We start from the raw sequence: 27,078 nt of genomic DNA, 5'->3' as shown, positions 1-27,078 counted from the left end.
AGTGAGGGAGAGTGTTGTATGCAATAATGAGAGCAGCAAAGCATGGTAATGAGCTTGATGGGAGGTAGCTACATTGACAGAGATCAGAATGAGTGTGGGGTAGGAGAGAGAAAGGTCTGCCACTTACCCTGACGGACCGGCAATGGGGATTGAACTATCTACGTTTCTGGCAGTTTCTGCATGGCGTGGAGATGGCAGTGACCTGGCTGGTGACCTTGGACAACACCCAAAGGGTCTGGTGGCACTTTGTTCTCTGCCAGTCCTCTAGGACTTCTCTCCTTCACACCGGCCCATCCACCAGGACCTCCAGGTCCCTGTTAGAGAATTGTAGTAACGTCTTACCTTTTTCCACCACGTTCTACTTCTGTCCTTTGATGGACAGGGTAATAGCTTCAGAATGCCAGTGCTTCTGTGGGTGCACTGCAGGCTTTTCAAAATGGCATGAATGCAAGGGATGCTGCTCCTTAGGCAGAAGTCTGCTGAGTGGTGAGTTCTTCTGGGAATGGTGTGTGGTAAGATGGGGCAGGAATCGGATGTGAGGGAAGCTATATAGAAGGATAGGTAATTAATGCGGCAAGTTATGACCAGAAAATCCACTGGGCTTTTCAGTGAAAAATGTCTCAAAAAGCTTGATGCAACTTGAACTTAGCCAAAAACTAAAATGCAGTTCACGTTGTTCGGGGAGTGGAAAAGTGCACCCAGTCAGTATGACTGATCCAGTATTCCTTGATTATGAGCTCTATAGCAAGCATTTTTTTCCTTGGCTGCCACAAGATTCACAATTTCAAAAAAACTGTGTTAAAAACTTGAAATAACCAGATGCCCAGTCCACTGTGTGCTGCAGTTGCAACATGCTGCCAAAGGAGTCGCCAATAATCTACAGTTTTAATTTGACATTTTTCCTCAGATTCACAATTATAGTGAGCATGCATCAAGGGTTTAATGCAGAAGAATGTGCTACCATTTCTGTATACAACACCAACATTGCCAGTGATAAACATTTTAGGTGGTGTACTGTAGAATATATTCATAATGCATCTTTTTAATGGGTTTCTGAATATGAAAAGCAGAGAGATTCTACCCATGAAGTTCTTGGCTAATTTAGCAGTTTCACATTGTGAATAACAAAGTCAACAGGCTACATTTAAGAATATAATTTTAATTATTTATCACTTTTTATTTGCACAGTCGGAAGTTCCATGTTTGGCTCTGATACGTGACAGATGTGGGTGACCCATGTCATTAATTATTAAGGGTCACTGAGTGTACGTAATGCAGGTAATGCAGTGGGAAGTTACAATGGCATTGGGGTGTATGAGTTATATGTCTAGAATTATAAGAATAGACTCAGTCTAAATGAAACATTACCTCGGTCATTGTCTTGTCTTGTAAACCTTGAAGTATCTTTTCCATGGATCTAACATCCTCTCATAATGGGGAGTGAAGAATTTCACATAGCATTTCAGTTGTGACTATGCACTGAATTTTATGTTTATTTCAGCTCAGCCCAAGTTGTGTCCAGTTCTTTGAAGAGTTTCTCACTGCAAAGCCTAGTGTGATTTCTTGCTGTTCTTACCAAATCCACCTTATTAACTACCTATCTACCCCACGGCCTCCCTCATATCTGATTTCACTCCCAATCTTACCACATACCATTTCCAAAACAACTTGCCACTCATTGGGTATCTGCCGGATGACTGGCATCCATTGTACCTATGCCATGTTCTGCACACAGGGACCTGGTTGTCTTGCTGAACAGGGTGGTGCAGATGTGGAGATATGCTGTTCCCCAGGACCAGCAGTGGAGACTATGATACCAGACCATTCCAGCCTGGTCTGAGATTGCCGCCCAAGTCAGTGCAGTCTCAACGATTTGCAAGAATGCACAGTAAAGTAGGAAAAAGGTCAGTGATTTCTACACTTTGCCAGGGTAAGTGTCACCAGCTCCTCTGTGATATCTCATACTCACTCTGTCTCTATTGCTTTACTGACCTTTCCAAGGCTCACGCTGTACGACTCTCACTATTGCCTGCAAAATCTTCTGTCACTCATGCTCATGCACCTCAAACCTCTAAAGCACTATACCTGGATGCCCTCTACACTGCCTACTCACTCACTCAGCATATCTCCACCTGCGCTAGAAGTAATAACTGTGCCACCGCCACCCACTTTCATCTCCCATAATAGCTGCCTTTTTCTCATTCCAGGAGGGAAACTGCCCAATTAGGCCAGAAAGCATCAAGGCATACCTAACATTCTGCTTCTTACCTCTTATGTGGTGAGCATCCAGACTTTGGCTGACCTTGGCAGGTGACTGATCATGTTCAAACCCCTGGATTGGTATCTGAGGCTGCCCTTGACATACTGTGTCAGGTTCCTTGAGTGAAGGCTTTCCTCCTTGGCTTGAATGAAGCCTGCTAACAACCATGACCAGCTTTGTGACTGCACTAAACGGCAAGGCAAGACAGAGGTAATATGAGCCTGGTATCTCTGGCTGAGGGGGTAAAGTGCAAAATGTCAAGGCAATGAAATGCAATGCAAGGCAGCAGTTTTGTGAGCATCCAGATAGGCCTAGACTGAGTGAGTGCTATGACAGCAGGCAAAGAGCTCAGAAAATGTAGTCCATGAGCTGTGTGCATGTCCCTGAGTGCGTAGTGTCCTTGCAGCAACATTACAATGATCATTGCCAGTGCAGCCTGAGGTGTTGAATTGAATTCCACCACCGATGCTCAGTGGCAGCAGTGTGTACTGTCTACAAGATGCTCTGCAGAATTTCACCAAAGATCCTCAGACAGCACCTTCCAAGCTCACAATCATTTCCATCTAGAAGGAAAAGGGCAGCAGATACATGGGAACACCACCATCTTCAAGATCCCCTCCAAGCCACTCATCATTCTCTCTTGGAAATATATTGCCATTCCGTCAATGTCACTGGGTCAAAATGCTGGAATTCCCTCCCTAATGGCACAACGCCCACAACAGGTGAACTGCAGCAGTTCAAGAAGGCTGCTGACCACCACCTTCTCAAGGGCAACTAGGGTCCGGCAATGAATACTGGCCAGCCAGTGACGTCCACATCCTACAAAAAATGAATAAAAAAACTGAAAAAGTGTATGTAAATGGATCAGAGGTATGCCAGCCTCCAAGAACCTTCATGCACATGCCATGTCCATGAACATGGGCTGCATGTGGTCGATTCCCATGGACAATATCTTGAAATGGTTGTGCCCAGTGTCCAAGTGTTGCGAGCTGAATCGGCAGCTGCTGATTTTGACTTTCAAGTTAGAAGCTTACAATATTTAGCGGGCTCAGTGTATTTGCTTAAATAGGAAGCTGAATATTAATGAGGCGAGTTGGGATGTCAATAAGATCTTTAACAAGCAATAATCCCCCTCTAATTGGCAACCCAACTCACTGCTTGATAGATATATCAAAGATTCTTCCAATGTTGAGATTAGCCTTGCTAGACTTCTCTCCAGATTCTGCCACAACTCTCACCAAAGCCCAAATTGCTCAGGCCCCTATAAGGTACCACCATACATGTTAAATAAATTCAATACCACTTCCTTGATTATACATTCATTGGCTTGATGGTTAAAGCCCAGGATTCTATTTGATTATTTTCTCCCCTTTTCTTTATGAGCTTCCAATTTGAAGGGCTGTTTCCCTGCACATATGGACCTTAGTTTTCATCACTATCGCTTTCCATTTAGGACATATTTCCTTTTATTGTTTGCTTTTCCAAGATATACTACACTACTTTCCCATTTCTCTGCATGGAACTACATCTGTCACAAAACACGTTATTCCATTAACCTACGTCCTCCTGTAGTCTTTTATGGTCTTCCCCAGTTTATCCTATTATCTAAATTGAGATCATGAACAATAATTTATATAACTGTGAAAAAGCAACCACAAGAAACATTTTATTTGTGCTCTTTGCTTCTGACTCCTATCCACCCCTTTACATGTGTGTTGTTATTCATGGTAAAAATATGCGGCTGCTGGGATAGTTGTTTGTCACAGAATATTTTATGATAAACATAGAAAATGAAATATTCTAGGTAAATACAATTTTGGATTGAATGTACATATTCTGAACTCTATCTGTACATCCCACTATTACCAGTGTTTATCTCTTAAACCATTTAATGAGGTGGCAGCCAATATGCTCACTAAAATTGTCCTATTATTGCAATGATTAATCATCAATTTCCAATTAAATTTTGACTTTCAAAGTCAGCCTACTTTATAATTACCTAAAAGACCGTTCTGTGCAGTAAACCAATTAACAGACAAAAGAGAGAATGCTTCACGTTTATTAAATACTTTCTGGCACCTTTGCCTTTTGGTTTCTCCCTTTGAGATCATCTGTGAAAGACTGTCATTTGATAAATGATGTGAGAGACTTTTAACACCATCCACCTATTTTCTTGCTGAAAGTCAGGTGACTAAAATTTGTAATGGGGATGGGTGATGATGGGTTCCTTGGCTGTTCCATTTATGCCTGTGACTTGTCACATGGAAGAAATAAGGAGATGGGATTGTATATTGAACAGAACTCTCCCTGGCAGAATTCAGGATGTTTTATTACATAATTCAGGGATCCATGCCGACAATGGAATCCTGATTAAAAATGCTGGAAGAAATGGGTGGAGCTTGGGTTCAAAATGAATAACAAGTTTTTTTTATCAATTAAAATTGATCTTAGTGTTTTTCCCAGCTCCAAAATATCACTGTGGATTTTTGGAGACTTTGTCTTGATGCTCCCTGCTCCCCAAATTACTTTGTTTCCTCCTACGCTTGTATTTATTGCCTGAATGCCAACTTGACAGCTGGAGTTCATCAGTGTTTGCCCACCAAGTTCGATCAGGATGCCCATTTGGTGCTCACAGCTCAATCCTTCCATACAAATGAGCCCAATACAGAATTTTGCTTGATTATTTTATATCATCTTTCAACTTTTCAGAAGCCTGGAAATGACTGTGGCCTCTGCAATGCAGTTTGAAGAATATAGCACTTGACTAAAAATGCTGTAATCTGGATCATCCTGGGTTAACTCTCTGAAACTATGTGGCTAAACAGGATTCAAATAATTCATCATGCATACCATTTCAATTCCACTTTAATCGATTTACAATGACTAAAATTACGAATTGCAATAGCTATGAATCCCTCTTTGAAAACAACCTAATTGTTGAGTTAATACAGAAATCAAGCTTGTAGTTAAACTGGAGTTTAAAGAGTCCTCTTTGAAAATGACCTAATTGGTGTGTTAATACAGGAATCAAGGTTGTAGTTAAACTGGAATTTAACGAGGAGTGACTGAGTCCAGCAGTTCCAGCATACATACAGTGAACAGCTATGCCAGTGGTCTCCAGACTTTTTAAACATGAGATCGTGTTTTGAATTGAAGTGCAACACAGGACTTTTCCTTTAGAAAATGCAGAATAAAGAGTTTATTTTTAGTGCTAGTTAAATCTAAAGCCAAGTATATGTAATAATTCATTTTGTCTGCTCCTCACCAATTCTCAGTGTGACACATAACTGCACATTATCTGCCAATGCCTGGAAGTTTGATTGTAGTTTGAGAATAATAGTTGTATACAGTCAATCAATGGCTGTGAGGCGGGTGTGATACATGGAGTTGATTATTTTCATTTGGGAGAACTCTGTCCTACAGAGCTACGTGAAGCCAAAGTAAGCTTTCACTTTAAAAGCACAGGATGATAGAAGAGGGTATTTTTTCTCAGTGTTTCTGAGTTCCTAAAGAATCACTGTCCCTTCATCCAAGTTTCAGCTCAGTATCACTTTGCTTGGAAATTATCTCCATATTAACTCGACTGCTTTGTAAATATGCCAACTCTCAGTCCTATCGCTGAAATTCACAGTTCAATTCATTCATTTTTTAAAAATTAATTTATGTGTTGTGGGGATTGCTAGCCAGGCTAGCATTTATTGTCCATCCCTAATTGCCCAGAGGGCAGTCAAGAGTCAACCATATTTCTGTGGGTTTGGAGTTGCATGTAGGCTGAACCAGTGAATCAAATGGACTTTTATGGCAATTGATGATAGTTACATGGTCGCCATTAAGCTCGGTTTTTATCCCAGACTTTTATTGGATTCAATAGTGAGAATAGTGAGATTTGAATCATGTCCTTAGAGCATTAACCTAGGGTTCTGGATTATTAGTCCAGTGATGTCACCACTAAGACACTGCACTTCCCACAGTTTTGATGTTACACTTGTAAGGAACTCAAACTCTAGCAACCACGCATTGCCTGACAGCTTACTGCACACTTCATTCCTCAATTTCAGAAAAGTGATGATTTCAGGCATCAGATCTAATTATCTGTGCAAGACCTTCCCTTGACTTAACCACCTCACATCAACATTGAGAATTAGGTCACCATAGGCTGTATCAAGATAATTGAATAAGGATTTAATGGCACGGTGGCTCAGTGGTTAGCATTGCTGCCTCACAGCGCCAGGAACCCGGGTTTGATTCCAGCCTTGGGTGACTGTCTGTGTGGAGTTTGCATGTTCTCCCCGTGACTGCGTGGGTTTCCTCTGGGTGCTCCAGTTTCCTCCCACAGTCCAAAGATGTGCAGGCTAGGTGGATTGGCCATGCTAAATTGCCCATAGTGTTCAGGCATGTGTAGATTAGGTGGGTTATAGGGAAATAGGTCTGGGTCGGTGTGGACTTGCTGGGCCGAAGGGCCTGTTTCCACACTGTAGGGATTCTGTGATTCTCTGAAGTGGTGCTGAAAGGCTCTTGCATGAATTGAGTTTGTATTTTTAACAATAACTTTAATTGCATGAGAAAATTCCATTGCTTGACTCACTGATGTTTGCTGGTAAATTATACAGTGTAATTGACAAAAGAGTGGAAATCAATATTGTTTCTGCAACAGCACAATTTTCACCAAGCATGGTTGGTGCACCATTGGTTGTGATGGAAACCAGTTTCTTGATTGGAATAGTATAATTGTCAAGTATAATATAGTTCGATGTAGATTTCCTCACACCTTGTTCACTGTTTTAGGAACAAAAGGTTGAGAATATAGTGTTTAATTGTTGTGTCCTTAAAAATCACGTGCACAGAAATAGTCAGAGGGCTGTATCGGCCATTTCAATTTATTGAACTGCAGTGAGAAACATTTGCAGTCCTTCAGGTCCTGCTGTAGTTGTTGAAAGACATTGTTGGAGAAAGATTCCACTCGTTTTACTACTGTGGAAGCACCAAGTGACATGCGCTGGATTGCCTTTAGTATTACTTCATTGTTCGTAAAGTCTTTATATATTGAGTAAATGGCCACAGTCATTACTGCTTGAATTATTTCACCATCTGTGAATGATTTCTCCAATTTTGCCAGAAGTTGACAAACTCAAAATGATGCTTCAGTGCAGGTCTTACCTTTTGCTGCTGGTTTATAAAATAATGACTGTCAAGCTTTCAAATTAACCTTCAATTCATCGATTTTCCTTGTCCAAGCGATGCTATTCAAGGGAAAACAACCCTTCAATTTACTATGCATTGTTATGTGATGTTATTCAAAATTCCCCTTTTTACTTAACAATGCCTTTTGGTGACACAGAAAAACTTTCATCTTTTACAGTTGTGAATAGAAATTAATTTTCCCATTTCACGTGGAAGTTGTGCATTTTTTGTTTCTATTTAGATGGTCCAGTTTCATCACCCAATTACTGCTTCACTGTATAGTGACCCTGCCACCAGTCACAGCCAGGTAGCCCTTGTTTCTGTGCCTTTGGAACATCCAGAATATTGCTGGCTGTTTTCAACTGTGCAGGCTCAGGAGGTCACTTCTGTGGTCATGATTTGTCTCCATGGTCTCTGGACAGCTTGCATTGCTTAAATATTAGATATGGACCATGGCCAACATGTCATTTCCCAAAATTTTTCTTTGCCCTGTATGGACCGATTAGATAAGCAGCTGCAGAAAAGTACTGTACATGTGCAGAGAATGGGCAGAGGGACAGGACTAGCTGAGTTGCTCTCGCAAAGAGTCTGCATGGACATGATGGGCTGAAGTGCCTCTTATGTATCGAGTACTGTATTATCCTGGCTTCAGTTCCTAGTATATTTCTTATTAATTTGTTTGCATTGCCACCACAAAACTAAAATTACCCTACAATGATAGTCCCCCTGGACCAATCTGAAACATGGTACAACAAGCTTGCAAAACATGTTAAAAGCATGCACTTTCTCTAGCCATGTGGCTTCTGGAAGAGGACATCATATCATGGCATGATTATGGAAGTGTGCACAGTGAGGGAATGTAGGCGGGCAATATAGTCAACTGTCAGAGATCCTGCGATTGACCAGTCCATCAGGATCTATGTGTTGGAGACGCAGAGCTAGGCCTAAATTATGTGGTGGATGGGGCCTGGTCATGCATAGCAAACTATCTGCCTGAAGGAGCTCTACATGTTTGAATACATTCTTAAAACAGAGATGGCAGTAAGTGCATTTTCAACATTTAAAAATCTGGAACTGTCAGATTTTTTTGACAGTGTTTTATGTTGGCAACTTTTTGAGAATGTTTTATGTTGATTTTAAGCCATGATGCATATGATGGGAAGCCTAAGTGGTTTGAGGCAGTTCCTGGAGGTGATCTTTTACTACAAGGGTTCGGTGGATTCAAGTTACACAAGATGCAGTTTTCAGAAAGCTTGCACTGCTCATTAGTCAGCAGACTGAGACAACTGTTTCGTCACAGAAATCGCTTCCTCATTGCACGTTGGTGACTGATTTTCTCATGAGCAACTACGTACATCATTTAGACACTGATTCTTTCAGAAAAAGCTGTCCCCATATTTTCACAAGCCTCCCTTGCGTGGAGCTGAGGAGTTTTTTATGCAAAGCATGAATAAGGAAGGCCATTTGATCCAACATAGTTCATTTGTCCAAAGAGTTCTGTGCTCCCCATTTGAAATGAATTGACGAAATTACACTAGTTGTGTAACTGATTCCAGGTTTCTGCTACACATCTCTGTTGAAAAGTGCTTTGCAAGTGTTCAGTGCTTGTTGCTTGAACATCTCCTGATATCGGTCTGAAAATTTACTTTGGACTCAATTTAAAGTCTCAGTTTATGTCCTGTTGATGTATTTTTCAGTAAATTTAGTATACTGGACAATTCTTTTCTTTACCATTTGTTTTTGTAGAACTCTCTAGGCCTCTCAAATGTCTGCTTTCTAGGTTGAAAAACCCAAGTCTCATTTTTCCTCACACCTCAAATTCTTTGCAATTGGAATCATCCTGTTGGCTCTTTTCTGTGAAGAGAGAAACAGAGTATTCAGAAGAAGAACTATATCAGACTTGAAATGTTAACTTGGTTTCCTTCTCCACAGGTACTGCCAGACTTGCTGAGATCCTCAAGCATTTTCTCTTTTTGTTTCCGATTTCCAGCATCTGTAGTATATTGCTTTTATTTTCTGCACTATCCTCAACACTTGAATATCTTCCTTGCTCTGGTTACTAGACACAGTACTCAGTGTGGTTTGACCAGGACACTGTAGGATCAGAAATTTATCTAACTGTATTTGATTGTGTTTACTATGTTTTTCAGCTATGCATTGCATCGTATTGAACATTAAGTTTGTTGACAGTCCTGGGATTTTTTCAGTTTGTTCTCAGCTACTTCAGTAGAGTTCATGAAGTGTCATCTTTCTCATTTTTATTCCAGTGTCAATTATTTATTCTTGAATAAATTAAGTTGTATCTGCCATCGTTTAGCCACTTGCATGTATTCTAGCTCGCTGTGTATTTAATAATTTGTTTCCACCTCATTCACCATCCTGTATTTCACTAATTTAGTATCATATGTAGATTTAGCTGATGTGCATTGTTTCAGAATACAGTTCATAGATAAGAATAGTGGTTGCAAAGAGAAGCTCTGAGCATTCCAATCAGTGCTCTATTCTGTCTCTACACCCTCCACCTTATCTTTGGCCCCAGACACCTGACCGTAACGCTGCTAAAGTAGCATACATTGATTTCTTCTCTTAAGCCAATTTCTTATCCATACCTGGAGATAGCAAGAACTGCAGATGCTGAAGTCAGAGGTAACACAGTATGGAACTGTTTTTTCTCTGAATTCCCACTGCTTTGAGCTCAATCAGAAACTCTTTTGTGTGAAACTTCTAAAAATTCTGTTAGAAGTCTAAGCACACAATGTTATAGAGTATTGTACAGAATATTTTCTGAGAATATACTTTCAATCAATTATCTGATACATTAATTTGCAAATTTTCTGATGTGGCAGACAGTCATATTGTTTCAAATTCTGTGCTGGATAACATCCACAGCCAAGTTTTTGTCGACCTTTATTTGAATTCAAGTGTAAATGATAGACATTTTTGTTAAGGCATAGAACAAAATTATTTAGCAAGCGCTAGTTTTTAAAGCAATCGTTTAAACAAATATTTCAAGAATTTGTACTCATTATGGAATAGGATGTGGAACTTATATAACAGAAATGATGACATATAGATCAGATTAATTCAGCCCAACTTTGACCCTGGCAATTAGGTGGCCTATGTTAGTTATGTTACGTTAATAGATCTAATTACTTTTCTTTTTTGAATGGAATACACAAGATTACATGAAACCTAACAATGCACCAACGAAGAATATTTGGCTTCTCAAACTTGCTCTGCCATTGAATAAGATCATGGCTGATCTGTTTATGTTTAGCATTCCCCATTCCCTTCTACCCCAAATAGCTCTTGACTCCTCCCTTGTCTAACAAGAATCCATCCATCTCTGTTTAACAATACTCTATAATCCCATGACCACTACCTTCTGAGGCTGAGACTTTTAAAGTCACATAACCCATTGAGAGAAAAAATTCTCATCTCTTTCCTGAAAGTGTGACCGTCAATTTTAAAACAGTGCCCCCTAGTTCTGGACTGATCCAGAAGAGGACATTTCATTTCCATGTCCACCTTGTCCAGATCTTATACACTTCAATCAAGTGACCACTCCCCCTTCTAAATTCCGCAGAAACAAAACCAGGGTGGTCAACATATCATCATAAGATAACCTTTACTTTCCACGTAAACCTCTTCTGAACCACCTCCAAAGCATTTGCGTCCTTCCTTAAATAAGGAGACCAAAATTACACACAGTATTTGAAATGTGATTTTACCAATGTTCTATGTAACTAAGACATAACATTCTTACTTTTATGTTTGATTCCTCTTGTAGTAAAGGATAGCATCCATTAGCATTCTTAATCACATGCTATATCTGCATACAACCTTTTTGTGACTTGTGCGCTAGAATGCCTCAATCACACTGCACCAGAATTCTACAGTTCTTCTCCATTTAAGTAATAAACTATTTCATTTCTGTTCCTGACAAAGTGACCAACTTCACATTTTCTGTCATTATATTCCCTCTGGCAGATTTTTGCTCACTCACTTAATCTAGCAACTACTCAACTTCCTTATGTCTCCTTATGTCTTCTTCACAACATATTTTTCTACCTATCTCAAGTGACGTCAGTGAATTTAGTTACCATTCCTTCACTCCCCTCATCTATGTCATTGATGTAAATTGTAGAATGTTAGGACCCAGCACACCTACATCCTGCTAATTAGACAAAGAGCCATTTATGCATAATCTATGCTTTCTGCCTGCCAGCCAGCCAATCTCCTAGCCTTGAAAATATGTTAGTCCCTATACCATGAGGTTTCTTTTCTGGGATAACCTTTGATGTGGCACCTTTGTCAAATGCCTTCTGGAAATCCAATTAACATATGTCTGGAGGCTGCCCTTTATCCACAGTCCAAGTTACTCCATCAAAGAATTACAATAAGTTGATTAAACATGATTTTCCTTTTATGAAACTATGCTGACTCTTGCCAATTACCTTGAATTTTTCTAAGTGTGTAACAATAACATCTTTAATTATTGATTCTAACAGCTTTCCTACGATAGATATCAAGCTATTGTTTCCTGTTTTCTGCCTCTCTCTGTGTTGAGCAGAGGTTCTACATTGCTGTTTTCCAGTCCACTGTGTTGTTTCCCGAATCTAGGGAATTATGTAAAATTAACACCAGTACATTTACAACCTGTTTTAAGACCTTATGATGAAGTCTATCTGCACCCACAACTCCATCAGTTTGCTTCGTACTCTTAAGTTCCTCTCTGCCTTCCAACCCCAGTTTTCTTACTTCCTTTATCCTTTTAAAATACTTGCAGAAGCTCTTGCTATCAAATTTTACATTCTTAGCTAGCTTCCTGAATAACCTCTCAGTCATTCTCTGCTCTTCTTTTTATTCAAACCAATCATCTGAATTGCCACTTTTCTTTGCACTGTTCAATGCTTTTCAGTGCTTTCCCTAATTTCTTTAGTTAACCATGGATGGTCGGTCCTCATTTCAGAATTTTTCTTTATAGCTGGCATATACTTATGCTAAATTTTCTGAAATATCCACTGAAATGTCTGCCAGTGTGTATGTATTGATCTATCCTCTCTAGCTGAATATAAGATCAGCCTTATATAGGAGCAGAATTAGGGCATTCAGCCCTTTGAGTCTACTCCATCGTTTGATCATGGCTGATATGTTTCTCAACCCCATTCTCCTACCTTCTCCCTGTTACCCTTGATCTCCTTAATAAGACCATAGCCTGTATGTGTGTTCATTTCAGCTAGCTCACCTATCATGCCCACATAGTTGCCCTTATTTAGTTCTGAAATACGAATCTTATTTCCAATCTTCTTCTGTTCAAACTGGATTTAAAATTAAATCATTCGTGGTCAATGCTACCTGCTTTACACTGATGACATTGTTTAATACTGTCATATTAAATAATGCCAAATCTAACAGATCTGATGTCTGATTAGTTCCAAAACTTGCCACACTAAGAAACTACCTTAAAAGCGTTCTGTGGACTCCTCATCCAGGCTACTGAAGCCAGTCTGATAATTCTATTTTATATGTAGATTAAATTCACCCATCTTTATCAAAAACAGCCAATATTTCTTCTTCTACACTTTGTCCCACATTGTGATTTCTGTCAGGGGCCTGTAGACCACGATCACTAGTGAATTCTTTCCCCTATTATTCCTTATCTGCACCCACTTCAATGTTACACCCTGACCATCTGAACCTATTCATAACTATTACGTAAATGCCCTCTTTGATTAACAGTGCTATTATTCAATTTTACCCAGCTTCTTATTTTTCTTCAATGTCATGTACCCCTTGATATTCAGTCCTTTCCACTCTGATGCCATGTCTCTGTAATGGCAATCATGTCATTTTTATTTACTTCAATGTGTGGTATCAGTTCATTTATTTTGTTATGAACACTAAGTGCATTCGGATGCAGTGCCATTGTTTTGTTCTTTTGCTTATCTTTGTAACATTTAGTCTTGACTGTTGATGTATTTCTACCCCTTGTAATTTGTTGATGGTAATACTTTAGCATGGATAATGGATCGGTTAATGAACAGCAACTCCAGAGTCAGGATAACTGGGTCACTTTCAGTTTTTAAATGGTGATAGTGGAGTGCCACAAATCCAAGTGCCAGGAACCCAACTATTTACAATTTACATTCATGATTTGAATGGTGAGACCAATTTTACAGCAGCCAAACATAAGCAGGTAAACAAGTTATGAGGGGAACACAAAGCTTGTGCAAGGAGATATGTTCAGTAAACAAACAAAGATTTATCAGATGGAGTAAAATGTGGGAAATGTGAGGCTGCCCATGATGGTGGGAAGAACAGAAAAGAAAAATATTGTTTAAATTGAGAAAGACTGAAGAATGCTGTGGTGCAGAGGAACCTGAGTATCCTTTTAAGTGAATTACAGAAAGTTAGCATGCAGCTACAGAAAGTAATTAGAAACGTAAATATGGTGTCAACCATTATTGCAAGGAGGTTGGATTAATAAAAAGGGAGTGTTGGAATTCTCTTCCCTGGAGAGCAGTGGAGGTTGGGTTTTTAAAATAAAGAAGACTGAGATAGACATTATCAATCTAGAAGAGAATCACAGTTATGATGGCAGATAAAACAACAGAATTAAGGTCACAATTAGATCAATTATGATCTTTTTGAATAGGAGAGCATGTTCAAACAGCCAATAGCCTATTCCTGCATCTATTTCTTATGTTCTTCCTTTTTTCTTTGTTCTTCCTTTGTTACTTGGAGTTCATAAAATCTTTGTGCAAGGCAGATCCTCCAGTAATCTTGGGCAAGAACTGCACCTGACTGAATTTCTTATCACACAAAATAGAACATTTAGTAAAGGTTTATGGTCATCTTAAGATGAACAATATTGGTACCTTGGAGTGAAACTGTTTTCCTATTCTTAGCATCGGTGTCTCTGAATTAGACTGTCAGTTAAGACTAAAACCTGGACGGCTTTGCGCTGCCAATCTTGGGCAGTTTATTTCACTAGAGATTGTTACAACTGGCAAGAAGAGGATATTTTTCCATCAGTTTGAACCATATGAAGACCATTTGGAAAATTACCTTTTGTAGCCTTGTGTTTTACACATGTGATATACTTCCATTTCCACATTAAAGTGTAAAATTGGCACAATATGCTGCAATTTCAAAGTAAGTTAAACATGTAAGAGTACTAAATAGTTTAACAACTATACAATACAATTATCTGACATTGTTTCTAATTTTACTGCTTACACACAATCCTCAGATTTTGTTCAGAATATCTTGGTGAAAGTTTAGGCAGAATCAAATTTTCTCATTGAAAATATTCTGAAATCTTAAAATTCATGAAATTGTACCAACATTGAAGTATTGACCATTACTATCAGTGTTAACATTTGTGTGTGATATTCCAAGACCCTGTCAGCATGTTCAGGTGAGTACTATAGATCCCATACTACTATTGGAAGAAAAGTGGATTTTTTTCTAAGTGTCTTGGTTGGCATTCTTTCTAAATTAATTATACCAAACTGGATTATTTACATTTTTGCTACTTTGGGATCTTTCTGCTTTTACCTACATGTTGGGCACTGCCCTTGATTGGACCAAAGTTGGATTTTGGATCTCTGTACTGTGGTTGGGAAAATTGCATGGGACCTGGAACCTCCAGGACTCTGTTCCATTTTTCCTACATTGACATTTTCCAGCAGGGGATGGCTATAGCCAGATGGTCTGCCCATCTACATGATATCAAAGAAGGCAGGAATTTTCCTCAGGGTACTTTCAAGACCCAAGAAGAATTCATATCAACTGCTGAAGCCTTTTGCAAGGTTTGGAAGCTCTAGACCAGACAGTTTGCAACATTGGAGCTGAAGAAAGTTTCGATTTCGTTTTGCTGGAGAATGTACATGGAGTAATTGTCACCATTCCTGGTAAAATAGGAGAAATGCTGCTGATGTGCCCTTGCAGATAACAAGGCAAATCACAACCTAGAAAATGGTTCACACTGCAATTGAAGATGGGAGAGAAGTCTTTCATTTTGGGTGCACTTAGGTCCTACTCGACTGCACTGCTGTAAGGACACAAGGACCATGAGATAATCATTCCCATTGTGTTCAAAAAAGTTTAAAATGTTTGGGAAATGTGAAAAATTATTTTTTACAAATGGAAATAAAATGCCTCTCTACCTCTCTTGCCTCCTTTTCGAACTAATGACTTTGACTCAGCTGCCCTAATATCTCTTTATGTGGTTTCGTGTCAAATTTTGATTGTAACATCTTGTAGTTTGAGATTTTTGATTTATTATTGGTGCTATGTAAATGCAACTGGTTGCTGATTGTATTTAGGTGGTTCACTACTTGGTCTGTGAACAATTTAATTTATGCTAAAGTCCAGTTCTTAGGAGGGCATGATGTTCAATAAAGCATTGAAATCAATGATTTTCGTAAATGGTCAATGTCGCAACAGTACATGGCGCATACATAGTGCACACTTTTACACCAGGAAGTAATTTTTTTTCTTTAATATTGTGGATAAGTAAAGATTAGATTCACAATTAATAAAGAGGTATGTAGCAAGTATTACAAAAATAAACAAATTAACGAAGAATGGATAATGCAAATGGTGGGACGTTACAGAATCATGTCAGCCACATTGTTTTAATTCAATCTCCCTCGATCTTTATGGCACTTCTAATGAAAGTTCAACTTCTCATTACTTCTGCTGAATTTTAACAATTCACTGACTGAAAGGGAGTTTTCAGATGGGCGATGCCTGGTAAATCCTGATAAATATAACCTGATAATGGGATGGGAATAGTCATACTCAACAAATGTGATTGCATCAACAAAATACGCATTGTGCTTAATAATGGTTCCAAGTTCACATCTACAAAACCTGCCACTATCATGGCCAAACAGCCACACCTGAGCACAATTTGTAGAGACACTTGCTGGACTTGCCTGGTGACTTATATCATAGGATTCATCCTCACGGCTCATTGTGTCTCTGCCATATTTTACCCGTAACTGGCTCTGCATAGCATAAATTAGCCAGATGGTTCTGTGAGCTCTTATGATTAGTTCCTACACACACTGTGAAGGATTCCTTTATCGTCACAAAGACCACATGAGACCTACATATCAATAGCAAGAGCATGTCCATGTTCTCTTTTGACATTTCTGGCTTATTTACCAACATACTACTTAAAGAAGCTATTGACATCTGTAATCATATGCAATCATGGCATATCATGGAAGTCTAGATGTGCCCATTTGTCTGAATCTCTGTTCATTTAACTCATGAATTTAGCACTGATGCAGTTGAGTTCAGTTTCAGTAGTGCCAGGTAGACCCAAATAGATGGCATTACAGTTGGATGTCTGTATGCCGATAGAACCAGAGAATCCCTACAGGGCAGATAGATGCCATTCAGCCCATCAAGTCTGCAGTGACCCTGTGAAGAGCATCTCACTCAGATGAACCCCATCCCCGTAACCCTGCATTTACCATGGCTAATCCACCCAATTTACACATCCCTGGACACTATGCAAAATTTTAACATGGCCAATCCACCGATCTTGCACATCTTTGGACTGTGAGAGGAAACCCAAGCAGGCACAGGGAGAATGTGCAAACTCCACACAGACAGTTGCCCTAGGCTGGAATTGAGCCCAGGTCCCTAGCACTGTGAAGCAGCAGCTCTAGCTTGGCTTTTGCTAACATTTTTGTTAGTTACCATGAAAAGCATACCTTTGATTGAATGAACACTAACTTATCACACCTAGCATATTTCAGATATATGTGACACTGCTTAATAAACTCCATTCTGCACTCATATTTACCATTGAAAGGAGCAATTCAGAAGTTCCCTTTCCTCAGTGTATTAATTGAGATGTCTGCCAATGGGTTCTATACTATCTACCAGCACATTGGAATTCCTATACTCTTACGTGTCTTATTAACAACCCTGTGAATATGGTCCCAGCCATCTGCTCACTGAGTAAGCTTGGTGCTGTGATAGTGCATATCAAAGAGATCCTGCTCTGTAAATATGGCTGTATATTGCAAATACCCATGAGAGGGCCTATGTTCAATTTTGGCCCTGAGTAGTCCCCAGTCTACCCAGGAAGGGGGAGGGATCTCCAGAATTTGAACAAGCGAAGCCAGTTGTCAAAAGCTGCTACTGCAGTAAATCCATGAGAGGTTTTCTCTACTAACGGGATGCTGCTGTCAAGATGAACAGATGTTTTGCCTACCATACAAATGAGTAATGTGATACAAGTTTTAGTGCTGGTGTGTTGCCAGGTATGTACCCTTCCCTCCCAATTACTGGCAGATTGTATCAGGCAACTCATCCCATCGACTATTCATATGGGCGAAAGGCTGATCATGCTAAACTATTCCCTGCTTGCAAGCCTCAGAAAAGCATATTGACCATTTGATATTATTCTACTTTTGGAAATCATTTACTGAATAGTCAGGCTATGCTAAGAGTTACACAGGAAACTAATTTGAGAATATTAGTCAGATCGCCGTATAGTGCATTTGAATGTAGTAGAAACGATACAAACAAACACACAGGACACTGTTTTATGTCGGCAAAAGGAACTTGAACATACATCATACCTTTTTCATGAAGGAAAAGGGTTATAGAGAGTGCCAATCTCTGCACCATTCCCATGGCAATATCCAGACTCTGCTTGACTGATCTGAAAACTAACATTACAGATAACGGATCATGCTGCATTTCTATGCAATGAGAGCCTATCCAATCATCATCCTCTTCTCATGCTGTATCAATTGGTACCCATTGTTTCAAGCCTCCTTCTTGTCTCACAAACCTCATAAGTGCAAGAAAAAAACTTTGACTTTTCTTCGTCTTGTTTTAGCAAAGTTTAAGTTTTGTACTATCAAGCAGTCCTTGGGTTTGAACTCAGTGACTTTCGATTAGATTAATCCTTTTGTGCAAGAAGGAACTCCTGGCTTCCGCAGAACTGCTGTGTTGGACCAAGTGTGTCAGTACCTAAAATAGGTAAACAATGAATTAAATATTTTAAATCCAATTTGGTACTTCAATAGAATTTAGTCAGGAACTGATTCATGACCTAGAAATTTAGCTGTATATGTCCTCCAGATTTGAAAGTTGGGATGCTTATGAATGCATCTGACGAGAAGTCCTTGACTAATATTAGATGAGGAAAATAGAGGCATCTTTTACCCAATCCCTGCATTTATCATTGGGCATTTTGCAGGGTGAATGATGAGCCTGGTGCTATTTCTGACTCTATTCAATGAATCTATTATTTTGGTAAGGCCTCTAAGTGGGCTTACTTAACTGAACATGGAGCTGAAAGGAGTACTTCTACTGTTTGCATCTACTCCTGACTTTCTATGCAAATGAGGTCCTGAGCTTTTCAGTTCCTACAATTTGTGCACAGACCAAGCATCTTTCACAAAGGAGTCACTCATTTCTAAGTTATTGCTTTGCATGGGTATTTATAAGGAATGTAATCAGAATCAGACATCTTTTCAAGGATAGATTCAGTGCAAAAATCTAATCATAAATTGAATGTGATGTTATGACTTTTAATTTCTTCGATCTTCCCAAATTGCGAAAGGAAAATATGATTTCATGCAATTTGGATAATCTTTTAAAAATATATTCAACTTACGTTTAAAATCCTAATACTGAAAGAAATTGTGGAATGGAATGTTTAACATCTCTTACAAGTAGAAATGAAAAATGGTTTATTGGTTATCAGTGTAGAATAGCACACATTACTTCTGTTTTCTATAAAGTACACATATCCCTTATATTAAGAAAAAACTTAACAAATGAAGTGATTTTCTACATTACCATTCACTGTAATGTCTTTCAGTTTTATTTTTGTTACAACTAGTTCTTGGCATGTGTCATAGTCATTGTCAAGTCCTGGTACTGATGGCAGATGCTGAAGAGTCTTCTTAGGTGTATGAGATGAATATTTGCAATCAGGAGTTAGAAACACTGGTTCCTGACACGATGGTGCAACATGATAGTGTTATAGACTAAAGGGACCTAGGAGTTCAGGTACATAATTCTTTGAAGTTTGCATCACATATAGACAGGGTGGTTAAAAAGGCATTTAGCATGCTTGCCTTCATTGCTCAGTCCTTTGAATATTGGACATTGGTTGGGCCTCTTCTGGAAAACTGCGTCCAGTCCTGGGCGCCCAGTTAAAGGAAGGATATTATTAAGCTGGAGAGGGTTCAGAAGAGATTGGCTTGGATGTTACCAGGTATGGAAGGTTTGAATTATAAAGAAAGGCTGGATAGACTGGGACTTTTTTCACTGGAGTGTAGGAGATTGAGATGCGGCTTTATAGAAGTTTATAAAATAATGAGGGGTATAGATAGAGTTGATGGTAGCTATCTTTTCCCTAGGATGAGGGATTGATTTCAAGAATAAGGAGGACATTTTTAAGGTGAGAGGAGAGAGATTTAAAAAAGACATGAGGGGCAAATGTTTTACACAGTGGGTGGTTTGGGTGTGGAATGAACTTCCGGAGGAAGTGGTGGATGTGGGTATTATTACAATGTTTATAAGACATTTGGATACGTACATGAATAGAAAAGGTTTGGAGGGAAATGGGCCAGGAGCAGGCAAGTGGGAGACTTGTTTAATTTAAGATGATGTTCGGCATGGACTGGTTGGACTGAAGGATCTGTTTCCATGCTGTATGACTTTATCACGATGACTATATCATCTACAAGAACTGTCTTTATTTTCTTTATAAGAGGTGCAGAGTATCTCTTAAAGAGTGAGAGATTAGAAAAAAATTGATATCCAAAGTGACATGGATGTGTTTGCATACAAGTCATTGAAGATAATAATTGTTTTTAATTGTCTAACTTTTCTTGGGTACCAAGTAACTTCACAGAAGAAGAAACTTCCAAATTGTAAAAGTTAATGTTTTCTTTTTGGAGGTTTCCAGATTCAGGGGAAATTGTCCATCAGAATATTTAAATTACCAGGCAATTCCCACAGAGTCTAATGCGACTGGGATTCTGCAGGGTCCGGTCTCGAGTCTGCATGTTCTAAGTACTCCCTGGCTATTGGAATATCCAGGCCATGATTTATTTACGATGGGAACTTGAATGTTTAAAACTTGAATGAGTTAACTTTATAAGTGGTGGATTATCTTAGAACTGCTTTAGATGTAAACATGATTGTTTAAGATAGATATTTTATTCCATTTTATTATATTATCTTCAATACGGGCAGAATTATTCACAAAGTATTGTTCTTAAAGAGGCACATTGTATTGTCCAGAACATATTAATTTGTGCCTTGAAAGACCAGCAGCATTGCATTCATGTTCATGGTTCAAAAATGATTTAATTCAAAGCTTTTGAAATCTAATTCTAATGCTTTCAGTATGTAATGCAATTTGCATTAAACATCTATTAGACAAACCTACAAATTCAATGATCCATTTCCAGTCACTTGCATTAGATAGAAATGTAATATCAGTCTTGCTTCAGGATTCAATTGTAATGGCAGATAATTAGATTTCTATGCTAACTTTGATTAAGTGCTAATATCTTACAGGTTTTGTATGAGTGTGCACTTGGCACGATAATTTTGCATAGACAATGATTTTTGTTGTGGAGTAGTGCAACTTTGCAGCCTCTTATGCATCATTTAATACCATGGTGAGGAATGTAGCATTATACCTTTGTGTTAATGAGCTGTGTAATTTGTATAGTTCCTGAACAGCACTTGATCACAGGACACTTGATTGCTAAGCAGGGGTAAAGTGTTCAGTCACCATATTCATTATGATCATAATGCAAAATTCATCAAGGGATGGAATCTGAACTACAGTATAACCTTGTCCAGTTTTATGGGTTGGAACAGATGAGAAGTGATTTGCATTCAGTGTTAACTTAGCATTATCAGCCAGGAAATTCATGTTTTCTTATAGATTTTCCCATGTAAGCTGAATTTCCATACATGTAAATATGGCGAATAGATTCCTTTTGATATTTTGTGATCATTATATGCAGAATTGACATCATATCTTTTTAATGTATTGATTCATGTTACCAATTAGCATTTTCCTTCCATTAAATACATTTTGACAGTGATTTTACCAGAAGACAGCATTGACCTGTGTGTCATGTAGCTCATTAACACAAATTGACTTTGCTTCTCTCACTTGTGCAGCATTTTACCAGAGTTCCTGCCACTTTTCAAACCTTAGATGATGTACAATTCAGTCCTGTTAAACTCCATGGATAAAGAATGCTGTAGCTTGAGTTTAATGTCTGTATTGTAGACACCATTTAAATAATGCATATCATTATTGATATCCTCGTTGTAAAAAGAATTGTGGTTTTTAGAATTGAGCTCTACCCATTCCATGTCATGGCTGTAACAATCATCTGGAAAGTCTGAAGTCACCTGTGACAGCTGAGTGAAAATGTTAGGTCTGGCATTAATAGAATTATATGTGTAATTCTTTATGGTTGATAGAAGAAGCAATTTTCCAAAGTGAACCCTCCTGAGCTCTAAATATTCCAGATAGATCAAATTTCCAATTAAATCTACATGCCAGAATCACTGTTCACCAGAAACTTAACTGGACCAGGCACAAATATTGTGGCCACATGAGCAGACCTCAGAGGGCTTGACAGGATCGATACAGATTGTTTCCCCTTGTGGGAGAGTTTAGGGCCAGAGAGCACAATCTCACACTAAGGGGTCACACATTTAAGGCAGAGATGAGGAGCAATCTCTCCTCTCAGAGGATGGTGAATCTGTGGTATTCTTTACTGCAGAGAACTATCGAGACTGGGTCATTAGGAATATTCATGGCTGAGATTGACAGACTTTTTAATCAGTAAGGGAATCGGGGGGATGGGGAAAAGTCGAGAGAGTAGAATTGAGCATTACCAGAATAACCATAGTCTCGTTGAATGGTGGAGCAGATTAGATCGGCTGAATGGCATACTTGTGTTCTTACATCTTATGGTCTTAAGGTCAGAGACTGCATATTCTCTGGCGAGAGGCTTACTCCCAAAAGCCTTTCCATCAAGACACAAATTCAGGAGTGTTATGGAATACTTTCCATTTTTCTATATGAGTGCTGGTCCAGTTATTAACCAAACAACATCCAGAATAAAGCAGCCTGCTTAATTGGCACCCAATCTACCATCTTTAAATGAACTCACTCATCATTAGTATACTGTGGCAACAGTATGTACTGTATAGACAATGCATTGCAGCATCTTGCCTTGGTATCAACTGCACCTTGCCAAGCCAACCTCTACCATCTAGAATGACACAGTTCGTGTGTACATGAAGACACAACCACGTGCCAGTTCTCTTTCAAATCATACACTATGCTTACTTGGCACAGTTTTGCCAATCTTTCAATATCACTGGATCAAAATCCTGGAGCTCCCTTTCCAACAGCCCTGTTGTGTAGTTACACTGTAGTTACATTTACTGCAGTGATTCAACAAGGATATTCTCCTGAAAAGCAGTTAGGATTGGCATCAAATGCTGATCTTGCCAGCAATCCTCACATTCAAGGAATAAATAAGAGAAATGTCATGATGCTTCATAGAAGACACATTACTGAAATAATTGTACGTAGCACAGATTATAAAGATAAATGCACTAAATGAATATTGGGATTCAACAGTGGTATGACATTGAATCTCTGAGGAGTTGTGAATGGAAATGTGCACTGCGTAATATGTATGTAGTTATATAAAAGATGTATTTTAGAAATTATTGACATTAGTTCTCTAATACTTTTCTGATCCTGCTTCTGTGTCAAATTCTACACCAGGCTTATATAAAAGGTATCAACCTTCATAAAAGATGCTGATATGAAGGTATTGTGGTCAAGGGCTCTTTCTAACCCTCAAATATGAAGGAAATTTGAAAAGAAATTAAAAGGAGAAAACTGGATTGTGTCAGTGTAAATGACTCATGCAGCAATCCACCCACTTCTCCTTTGTGGTAGGCTTGGAAATGTTTTATTGTTCTGCAGTAAGAAGGTTATAATTTTGTATTCTGTGCGTTGTTTTCTATTTTTAAAGTTGTGCCAGACAGATTGCATAAATATTTTCTATGCTAATTTTTCATTTATAAACTGACTTCATTTATCAAAAAAATTGAGTGAGATGTTATGTGAGTGTCAAACATATAAATGCAGCTGTTCTCCACATTTTCAGAAATATAATTTCTCAATCATCTTTCCTATTAATTCTCTCAGACAATTCCCTTAAGTATATTCAGATTCAGACCTTAAAAATAGATTTAAGACAGTGAAATGAAATATGCGTTGTATATTTGCGTTCTTCCTTTCAATTTCCACCCACCATGAATGTCACCCGCTGTTTTCCACTGAATAATCACACAGAGGAATGATTTAAAAGAAAAAGAAACATATATCTTTAATTTTTACTGCCTTGATATATTTTCATACTGGTGACTTCTCAAATCATTGTCGTTACATAGACGAAGGAGAACAAAAGTTAAAAACAAACTTTGTTCACTGGTGACAGGGTCTTATTGATGCATTGTCATGTGAGCTATGATGTAGGAATTGGCTTTTATGGTTTCCTTTGGAGGTTGTTTTGCCCCAGACAAGGTCATTTCGGTAAGTTTCAAGGAATGTATTTCATTTCCTTTGAAAAGAGATATCTGAAAAAATGTGTTCAAATGACATTGTGTTTGGTGCCTCTTGATGGTTGATTATTGTCAGACAGTTAGAGCCATCGAGTCATTTAGCACAGAAACAAACCCTTTGGTCCAACTTATCCATGCCGACCAAGTTTCCCAAACTAAGCTAGTCCCACTTGCCGGCATTTGGCCCATATCCCTCGAGCTTTCCTATTCATGTATCAATCCAAGTGTCTTTTAAATGTTGCTACTGTACTTGCATCTTCTACCTCCTCTGGCATGAACCACCCTCTGTATGAAAAAGTTGCTCCTCGGGTCCCTTTTAAATCTTTCTCCTCTCACCTTAAAATATGCCCCCTAGTTTTCCACTCACTTACCCTAGAGAAAATACCTTTGCTATTCACCTTATCTATGCCCCTTATGATTTTATAAACGTCTATAAGATCAGCCGTCAACATCTTATGCTCCAGTGGACAAAGTCCCAGCCTGTCCTTATAACTCAAACCCTCCAGTTCTGGCAACATCCTGGTCAACCTTTTTTGAACCCTCTCCAACTTAACAATATCCTTCCTATAGCAGGGCGACCAGAACTGTACACAGTACTCCAAGAGTGGCTTCACCAATGTCCTGTACAATCTTAACATAACGTCCCAACTCTTTTAGCCAGTGATCTGAGCAATGAAGAGAAGTGTGCTAAACGCCTTCTTAATCACCCTGTCTACCTGTGATGCAACTCTGAAAGACCTATGTGTGTGAACCCCTAGGTCTTGGTGTTTGACAACACTACCCAAAGCCATATCATTAACTGTATATGTCCTGCTCTTGTTTGTTTTACCAAAATACAATACCTCACATTTATCCAAATTAAACTCCATCTGCCAGTCCTCAATCCATTGGCCCAATTGATCAAAATCCCTTTGTAATCTTACTTCTCTGTCGACTATCCCACCCATTTTGGTGTCATCCACAAATTTACTAACTGTGCCTCCTAAATTCACATCCAAATCAGTTCTACAAAATATAAACATAAGTGGGCCCAGCACCAATCCCTATAGACCACCGCTGGTCACAGGCCGCCAGTCCGAAAAACAACCCTCTACCACCACGCTCCGTCTCCTACTGTCAAGCTGATTTTGTGTCTAATTGGCAAGCTCTCCCTGAATCCCATGTGATCGAATTAGTCTACCATGCACAACCTTGTCAAAGGCTTTACCAAAGTCCGTGTAAATAACATCTACCCTCTGCCCTCATTAACCCTTTCGGTTACATCCTGAAAAAACTCAATAAAGTTTGTAAAGCACGATTTACACCCACAAAGTCATTCTGACTATCCCTAATCAGTCCTTGCTTCTCCAAATGAATGTAAATCCCGTGTCTCAGAATCCCCTCCAACAACTTACCCACCACTGATGTCAGACTCACAGGTCTATAGTTTCCAGGCTTCTCCTTACAACCTTTCTTAAATGAAGGCACAACGTTAGCCACCCACCAGTCCTTTGGCATCCTTGCTTCAGGTTAGTACTTCCCTTCCTACAACCAATCCCAACAGGAAAGGTGGACAGCTATAGGTCTGTCAAGTCCGTTCCAGTAGGAGATGCATAAGTACAGAGTTGAGTGAACCTCTCCTTCCTGGTGAATTAGCTTACCTTGGCATTACAGTCAAATTGGAAACTTGTAGAACAATCACTGGAAAAGAGGTTGTGTCTGACCAGCTCTCATACTTCAGGCCTCCCTTGGTTCTTTCATACACCCTGTTGACTGGTTATAGAGGAAACCTGGTAGAGGTGTGTTAGAAAATTTCCAACCTATTACCTTCACCAACGAATATGCATCCTATCCGGCGAGCTGGGAATGTAAGGAAAAATAATTACCTTACAAACGGCGTGAAAAAAAATTATTGCAGGAAGAAAGAGTGCAGGTAGCGTTAAAATGACATTCGGGTACTGGAGGTGAATCGTACTCACAATGGGCATATTCCCTTTCAGCATGTACTACCATATAGCAGTTCCAGTTTAAAACCTGATTACACTAAATGGCAAAAATATCTGAATTTTTGACCAGTCGTTGTGACAATGTTTAATTTAAAATGGCGGTGTCTGTATGGAATGAGCTGCCAGAGGAGGTAGTGGAGGCTGGTACAATTACAACATTTAAAAGACATTTGGTACACGAACAGGAAGGGTTTAGATGGATATGGGCCAAATGCTGGCAAATGGGACTAGACTAATTTAGGATATCCAGCTAGCAAAGGTGAGTTGGAGTGAACAGTCTGTTTCTGTGCTGTACGTCTCTATGATTCTATGACTCTAAAATACAAAAATAGTTGAACTGAATAGAATTGAATTAGCTTTGTTGTCACACATATTCAAATGAGTACAGTGAAAAGTTTATAGTCACTGCATTATAGTGCCACCTTAGATTCAAAGGTACCTAGGTGCAGATACTTAAGATCAAATTCTTAGGAAACAAAAAAAAATGAGAAAAGTAAAGAAATGAATAGTCCATAGGTCATAGGAATAAATTAGAAAAATTAAGAAGTAAAAACTTCAGAATATCAGTCTTTCCGACCCAGTCCATGCAGGCACCTAGCCTTAAGGGAGACTGCCACTGCCTTGTTTCCACCTGCACTGGACCCACCAACGTAGGAGTCACCCAACTTTAGGCACCATCTGTTCACCGCTGGACTGACACTGCTGAACCCACATCGCCCCGCAATCAAGAGTCACTGGCACCAATACCAGGTCAAGTCACCACCGGGCCACGAGTTCTGCTTCAGTTGCAGATGTCACCTTACTGACGACACCTCTTGAAGAGTCCACTGTTGCCAGCCTTGCTATCCCCGATCATTAGAGGAGCCTTGCTGCCCTGCTGCCAGCCCTGAATACCATGAGAATGACGCCACTGCTGCTGCCACAGGCCCCAGATGGTGAGAGAACGCACTCACTGCTGCTACCACAGGCTGTAGATGG

This window comes from Rhincodon typus, chromosome 12 (genome assembly GCF_021869965.1).
Source record: "Rhincodon typus isolate 14 chromosome 12, sRhiTyp1.1, whole genome shotgun sequence".
NCBI classification, from domain to species: Eukaryota; Metazoa; Chordata; class Chondrichthyes; order Orectolobiformes; family Rhincodontidae; genus Rhincodon; species Rhincodon typus.
Note: the sequence above shows the minus strand (reverse complement) of the source record.